We start from the raw sequence: 9,003 nt of genomic DNA on the forward strand, positions 1-9,003 counted from the left end.
TGTTGTTTTTACTTTGATGGATTTTAGAACCATGAGGGGCTAGTCGTCATTCGGTGCCCCAGATTAAGATCCTTGACTGTGATGTATTGACTTAGTTACTTTGATTATTGAGTTTCCTTGTAGCCCCCTTTTGTTTATCTTGGTTGTTCATCTTTGTCTTGATTGCCTTGATGTTTGTATGTTACGAAACTCAATGTGGGAATTACCGCTAATTGTGTGAGCATTGATTTGGCGTGCACACATTAGGGAAAGGGTTGAGTTCACTCCGAGCCTTGAGTGATGTTGTACGTTATCAAACACTCCATAGGTGCTCACCACTGCCCAATGATATATACATTTAATAATTTCCTATTCAATATATTTGTTGAGGGGATTAATCCGGGGCACTGTCCTTTCCACTGCTATCTTTTCAACCCAAACCCTGTCTCTTCTTTCTACATTTCTTTAATTGCTTCAAACTCCATTTCAACCAAACTCTTGAGCAGGCTAGATATTAGAAATTGAGCAAGTATCGACAGCTATACCAGTCCCTGAGGATTCTACTAGCTGACCCATTTGGGTACACTTGATTACTTATAAGACCCATGCACTTGCGGTTACACAATGGGTGTATTAGCCGCCAAATTAAAAGAAGTTTATCAATCATCTTTCATTAATGTCCTACAAAATAAGAGAGATCATTATAGCTTCATAAAAATAAAAACAAACTACAAAAATAAAAATAGCAAAGAAATAAGAAAAGGAAACTGAGGTCATGATCGCTTGTGCTTCAGGCTACAATGTCCTCATTCAGGGTATGTTGGTGGTTTTGTTTACTTTCGAGGTAGATTTTCCACCTTCGTGACTTGAACATTGTTGAAATGATGTCTATGCTTTTTTTTGATTTTGTGATATAATACTTGCTATAGTGATTTTAGAACAGTACGCTGCTAGAGTGTTTACTGGCTTACTTACTGGTGTATGTTTGCCTGTAAGTCCTCAAATTTCCTTACTTTTGAGGTTACAGGCCATAAGAGTACTTGTATGATTTTTTGTGATGTATTATGATCACTCTTACGACCATAAGGATGCCCGTAAGCCCTTTTGTCTCCTCATTATGACCTCTATTACGACCATAAGAGTACCTGTATACTCCAATTTTCTTTTAAATGTGTAGAACACACTCCTCTTCCAACATTATAATGAAATATAAACCATTTGGACTCAAAATTAGAAGTTAAACATGAAACAAATTTGTAAAATCATAGAGGAACAAAAATGGTTGATACAAGATGATCATCAAGTTATTCAAATGAACCTATACTAAAACTATAACAAACAAAACCAACTAAGAAGAAAAAGATCAAACAAACACTTGGGTTGCATCCCAAGAAACATTTGTTTTGTATCTCTAGTTTGACGCACCAGTTCCTTACCTTATGGAGGCTTGAAAAGGGTGTGCTCTTCCTGACTATGGCTTGCATAGCTACTTCCCATAAACAAAATTTTATCCAGCTGGACTTGCACTTTTGTTTGAGGCGTGAATAATTTTTATTTAGGCCTCCACGGAAATAATTTGGATCAAGAATTGTTTAAGCTCAGCTCAGGTGGGTCCTTGGATGGTTTGAGCCTCCTATCCACATCTTTTTCAATTACCATAACCTCTTTCTTGCATTTTGTTGGTTGATCAATTCCAAGGAAAGCTACTTGTTCCATTTCCTTGGGGTTTGCTTCTTTTACCTTTTCAGCTTGAAAGAGACATGGCTTCAACAAACCCTCTTGTATAGCTTCCTCCTCATAAGCAAGTTGTCCATTCAAGCATTTATCATTCTCAAATTGGGCTCTTCTACCCCCATTTAACTCTCTATAACATCTTGTTTTTTCTTCCCCACTACCTCATTGTTCTCTCATGCTTTCTTGTTATTTTCAAAATTCCTCAACAAGTTGCTCAATTTGATTCTCCAAGTCATGAATGGAGTCTTGTTGATTTTGCTGTGAAATCACAAAACCTTTAATGCTAGCTTCAGTATTCTAGATAAATTTATCCAACATATCCTCCGAATTCAAACTTTCCTCTTGAGATTTTTCCTCTAAGGAAGCCTCAAATCCTTGAATATATCTTGCCAAAAGATTTTCTACACTAGGCTCATGCTCCTGTGGTGGAATATACTCTTCAAATCCGAATTGTGGGTTTCGCCATTGTTATCCAAACACACTCTATGAGATGTTGGGATAGCTCCTATGACTTGGATGATATGATTATAGTAGGGATAGTTTTATTGTTGTGTAACTAAAAATTGATTGACCTTTGCATTGAGAGCTTTAATTTGAATGGACATAGCTGTAATTGGACAACCATCCTTCAAGTTCTTAGCATGAAAGAGTATAAAAAATGAATAAACTAAATAAAATAAAACAAAATAAAAGGAAATGAAAGAAAAGAAAAATAAAGGGCTAATGTGACAGAATACAAGAAGTGTTCCTAATATCTCAAATCTTCCATGGAAATGGTGCCAAAAACTTGATAGGAAAGCAAGTGTACATGTAGATCATGTTATAAAGTGCTAAAAAGTGGGATGTCGATCCATAGAGAAGAATGAGATTATTAGTACTTACCCTAATTCCAAAAGTTAGCCTAACCAATAATAGTGATGTGTGTGAACAAAAGAAATAGAAAACAGAAGAAAAGTACTTGAAAATAAGAAGGATAAGTTAAGAGAAGAAAAGCTTTCCTAGCATAGCATCCTTCTAGGGTTTTGCAAGTTCAAGACAAATGTTGTCTAAACATGCATGCCTATTTGAATAGAGAGATTTTCTAAATCATACTTGATAAATGCCTAAATGTATGCATTTTATACATGTATGTTTTGTACTATTCATGTGTATTTTGATGAATTGATGTTGTTTTGTGGTTTAATTTGTTCTTTTCATGTTACAGGTCTCAAAGAAGTCTATGTAAGCTTGATAATGCAATTCAAGAAAAAATCGGCAATGAAAATGATGTTTCAAGACTCAGGTAATGTAGCAATCACTATAGCATGGAGGATTAAAGAAATGACAAAGCCTTTGGTTTTCATTGTAGGCAACCTTGCGGCCGTGAGAATGCATGTAAGCCAGCTGGAGAAATTGCATACTTGTTGCTCTAGCAGATTTATTGTAGCACAGTACTGTAGCACTTTACTTAAATTTCAGTAGGAATTCAGAGGAGCTTAGGGGTATCCTTATGCTCAAAAGCCAGGCTGTGAATGAATCTCAATAGAGACTTAAAAGGGGGTTCTATGGCATTTTGCAAGTATGATCTTCTTCGACATTGAGCTCTCCATCCATCCAATGCATAATACCAGGTGTTGGAGCAAATTTGATGGTGAATTTGAGGTGGAAATCGATGGGAGAAGCACATCTTGGTAAGATCCTTTACCAATTCCACTTGAGGAAGCTTGAAGACGATGAAGGAATGCACCCCATTATCTTATACGTGGAAGCTTTCCACATAATCCGAGTCACCATTTCTTCTCCAATTGTTTGAGTGAGTGTCATTATGTTTGTTTTAGTCATTTTCATGATTTTGAACCTTGTATTTGTTTGTATGGATGGCTAAACCCCAAGGTCACCAGATGTTGGTGAACTGACAAACGCCATTTTGTGTGTGTACCGTAAGTGCACGGGTTTGTCGAATTAATAATATCCCGGTGAGTGGGTATTCAAATCCACAGAGAATAGTGATTAGAAACACAAAGATTGCTATTTAACTAGAATTAAAATGAATTAATAGTGATGTGAATAAGAATCAATGGAAATAGAAGTAAGAAAAGAAGAAGGAGGCGTAAATAAAAGACAGGAGAGGCAATCGACGTTAAATGGGGCACCCGGACATTGCTCACCCTAGGACTAATATTTCAAGTGCAAGACCACTCATTATGTTTCCTAACTAATGTCCAATGAGTCATGGAGATCCTTAAACACACGGTCCCAAAACTGAAGGTCAACCGTGACTAACCCTACACTATGCCCCAGTGCAGAAATCTCTCAGTCTCGACACCTCACACTGTGCTAGGTTGCTTTAGCCTCTAGGGATTCCAAGTAATAAACTCTATTCCCTAAAAGAGATCTAACCCTTTGGTCCAGGCGAAAGACCCCTAGTCACAATTAAGCCCCAGATACTAAGGATTACTTCAACGCTTCACTCTGTTGCTTGCGCAACTAAGCCCCAGCGGAGTTCATCTCTTAGCACTTCACTCTATTGTGACTGCAAAGAACTCTTGGAACATGGAGGTAGGATAAATTACACTAGAGGGGAAAGGGGATGCTCCGCTACCTCTCGACTCACCCTTTTAACCCTCTCCAATCTAGCATTGTATAACCCTCATGGTGTGTCACTCATCCACAAGGATTACCAAAATGGATTCTCAACCTTAGTGTTACTCTAAGGGAAAATCAACTCAACAAGCATTCAAGAATGGAACTCAATTTAAAACATCAATTAATGAAATCATAATAAGAGGTTAAAGAAATAATGTCATCTTAGGGTTTATGATTGCTTCCCTAAAAGTGTACGGGATCGCCAAGTAATACCTCGTGTGAAGACACGAGGATCATATTCCACGGGGCTAAGGATCTCCTATTACTCCTTATTGAGCTATTATCTAGCCTAAGATCTCAAGCGATGAATTTTACTCTACTAAATGTAATTAAAGCTAAAACGATATTTGCCAACAAATTAAAGAGAACACGCAATAAGCAAGCAAGAGAATCAATGAAATGCAAAGGCCAATGGATGTGGATCCCCTTGAAGGGTTATCATACAACATGGATGATGATCTAAAGATGCAAGGGTAAAATGGACCATGAGATTCCAAGATTAGAACAACCCCAATTTCTCGGCGATTGAACCCTAATCCCATACGAACATAGATAGGAATTTCTCCCAAATCTATATCCCTAAGATTGCATTTAGTACGAGGAAATCTCACTTAGGAGTAAACCTACTCTTCTTCGGATTAAACCTACATGGAGGGCTACCAAACACCCGATTTCTCAGCATGATGATACAAGTATCCCCTTCTAATCCATTCATGATCTAATACATGCGAGCAAGTCACATCTACATGCATCACTCATAAAAGAGCTACGGATTTCTCCTTAGTGTAGCACTTAGCATGAAAACAATGGATTAAATCTCAAAATTACCCAAACATGGAATTAACAAGTTATCATCTAGCATACATGATAAAACCCCCCAAGGTTCACCAACACCCGGTGGCCTTGGGGGTCTAGTGTTTCATCATCCTACAACAAGCAATACATGAAACAAAAGCATAAATGACACTCCCTAGATGAAATGGTGGAGGAGGAGGTGAAGAATATGTCGAATGATGCTTTCCCCGCCAAAGGAGTGCCCAATGATGCTTCCTCTAGCCGCGGGTCTCCTTCCTTCAAATCGTGGTAGATCTCCCCTTGAATGAAATTGCCTTCTTGCCTTGAGAGTCTTGGACCTTGGGCTTGAATGATCTTCTAGCTTCCTTGCCCTTCTTCTCCTTCCCAAGGTCGCCCAAAATCTCCCATGTCTCCCCAAAATATGCCCAGAAAAAGGTCTAACAAAAGGTTCAAGTTCTGCCCTAAAAGTTGATATTTATACCCCCCCGAGGCATACAGGTCGTATGGGGGTCGCATGGTGGTCGTATAGCACTCAAAAACCCTAGATTCGTGATCCATACGGGGTGTATATGGCCCCCATACTGGGTAGTATGGAAATCTGGGCAGACCCTCCAAATCTTTTCGCTGCTACAGTGCATACGGCCCGCATACTGGGTAGTATGAGGGTAGTATGAAATTCTTGTTTTCTTCTCTTTTTACCCAAATGATATCTTCTTGTTCTCCATGGCTTCCTTTATGCCCTACAAAGCAAATAATAGACGATTAAGCGCAAAATGGGCATTAAACCTCACAAAATACATGCAAAGTGAATACGATATATACATGAAATCATCTGCATTTAGACACTTATCAAATATCCCCACACTTAAGCGCGCGTTGCTTGTCCCCAAGCAATCAACTCATGAAAAACAGAAAGACTGAGAAGTGGCTAAATGCATTACCTCTAGCATCAAGTAAATATAAGACTCCAAAAGCAATGGACAATGATACATAAATGTTGAGTCATAGTCAATAAGCATAATAAAAATATCCTGTCTCACCCCTTATATGTCTATGCCATGTAAGTGAATCTTATATCTCATATGCCATGATCTGGTCTAGCCTAAGGACTTCAATCAGTACAGCTCTAGATGCTAATCACTCCACTTACAAAGAATACTAAGTCTTAAACTACTAAGTGCTACTTCAATGGCCAAGTAAGATCCTTCTAAATCTATAGCTCGAAACTAAATCCACTTTCATCTCAAAACCTTTGGTAGGTACTTACATAGATCACTAGAGTTTTTATTTTCATTTCATCATTTATTTCTTTTCTTTTTTTTTCTTGAGTCCAACTAACGTAGACTGCACCAACATCATTTTGAAATCTTTCTGGAGGGTGCACATGCTAGTTAGGCACAAGAACCACCCAACTACTCGATTACAGTCTACATAGATACATTCATGCTTCCGTATGCAGGAATACCCTGACATAGACTCATTTTCTCATTCATTTCATTTTTTTCATCACATTCACCCCTAGATCACATCTTTAGAGTACTCTACATGACACAAAACTAGGATTAGCTCAACAAGACTTAGAAGTTCTTAAGAGTCCATTGAAGGAAAGAACTTAGTGTTCTAAGCCAAGTACTCAAAGTAGTGTGTTACGCATACAAGAGAGTTAGAGAGTAGTCACATTGGCTATTCCCAGGGCATCGACAAAAAATCAGTGCACATTACAATACTAGGGGTAAAACAGGATTCAATAAAGCATAGAAACAAGTAACTCACATCAATCATTAGTACAAGCTAAAAAAATCTTACAAGAATGAACAAAGCCATCATAGGTAACACTAGCATGTAGCAAATGATCCTAATACATGAAATACACCCATCCCCACACTTAGTGTTGTACATTACCCTCAATGTACACTAATTATGAAAAACATGCAAGATGAAACAATGCAAATAATAAAGGAGGGTGAAAACAAACTCCCCAGTTCAACTTGTGCTCGTCGTGAGGTCGGACGTGAGAAAATGTGTGGTGAGCAATACATGTCTCGTCTGACCTCCATTAAAACCAAGAAAGCTCACCAAATTCCCTTAATGCCCTGCGAGGTAAAAAGGGGACATCATCATTCCACAAAGATTTAAAAATACAAGCACAAGGGGAAAACTAGAGAGTAGTCAACAAAATTACAAAGATGAAAATAAACTATAGTTTGACAGCACAAGTCGGTAGGGCAGAACCATGCCAACTCAACAAAATACAAAACAAAGCAAGCAAAAGTAAACAATAGGTGTCCAAGCTCCAACAAGCTGCTACTCATCACAATCTGGTGCTGGTGGTGGTGGCATGACGGTAGAAGAAGTGGCTACAGTGTGCGAGGATGAACTACAGTAGGAGGTGATGAAACGGTGAAGATCTACCTTGAGCCAGCGCTGTCCCTCAATGATCTGGTAAAGCTGGCCACGAATCTCACGCCGCCTCCCCGACGACAGACACTCAACCTTGCCCCTCAATCCCCGCCCTCATGTCGAAGCCGTAAAGATGTAGCGCCTGGGGTAGGGAGCAAGTGCGCCTCGGGTCTAACTCAGGTGCTCGTGATGTCATCGATTAGACTCACCAAGAGCCTCGGGTGGCGTGGGGGTCGGCCACATGCGATCACCAAGCCTATCGCCCATATGTGGGTTGGTTTGAGGGGTACTGTACCTCTTACAATGGTCATGCCTCGCGTTTGCTCAAGTAAACCCATGCCACGGATCAATCTAGTCACATAGGGCCCAATAAATATAGCTCCCAATCATGTATACGAGCCCTGGTGAAGAAATGCATCGATGACAAGGTGGCCAAGGTGAGTAGGGCGTCGCTCGAAGATGCTATACATCGTATAAATATCGGCTTGAGTGACAACCCCCTTGCTATCGGTCTGGCCCAAATAGATCGAGCAATCAAAGTATGAATGAATCTGTGTGCCGGGTTAATCATACACGAGGCCTTTCATGTTTGATCATCACCCGCCAAAGTCGCCCAATAGTTGCTTTGACCCACTCCACTTGGGAGATCAAGCTTAAGACGTTTACCGGGTATGGAGTTGATAAACTCATCATCATAAATCCCCAAGTACTTGGGCAAAATCCAAGTGGTGCATAGTACACTTCCTTCCAAAAGCTTGAAAATGGATGGTGATAATTTTCCTATTCAACACGGAATCTCCATCTTGCTGTGCCTCAAATGTACTCAAAACCTCCAAGGTTAATTGATGAAAGGTTGGCTCGTTTATGGCAAAAAGCTTGTCCAAACAATTTTTTGATAGCCATTTCCTTACTTGACTTGCCATCCCAAGGTTCTCCACAAGTCCCCACTCAAGGTAGCACAATCTTCCAAATAGTTTTGTTTTCAGTCGATCATATCTCTCTCGATGATGGCATAACTTGAAGACGGGCTCATCGGGTGTAGAGGAGGGCCCGGTGGTCCTTGGGAGCTTGGAGGCGAGCCATTTTGTGTTAGGCATCCCTACAATGAAGATAAACTTTGTTCAAGCTTATAGGGATACAAGATAAAGCAAAAGAAAATGCTAGAGGTAGAGGAAACACATGAAAAATCAAATTTTTAAGGTCATACGGCCGTATGGGGGCCGTATGGTCGCTATTCATGCAGCAAGAGTCTCCCCTAAATTCAAAACATCGAAAATTTTTTACATAAAATTGAAGGAAAATTCATCCATGACATTCACATCATTCAAACAAAGCAAAATGCTAAAAAATCCCACATAAAATCTCCAAGAATGCCCAAGAAATGAGAAAGATAAAACTAGGGCATAGAAAAAGCATACCGATGAAATCTTGAGAAAAACAAGCTTTTAAACTCGGGAAAACCACTCAGAT

This window comes from Dioscorea cayenensis, chromosome 7 (assembly GCF_009730915.1).
Source record: "Dioscorea cayenensis subsp. rotundata cultivar TDr96_F1 chromosome 7, TDr96_F1_v2_PseudoChromosome.rev07_lg8_w22 25.fasta, whole genome shotgun sequence".
NCBI lineage: Eukaryota > Viridiplantae > Streptophyta > Magnoliopsida > Dioscoreales > Dioscoreaceae > Dioscorea > Dioscorea cayenensis.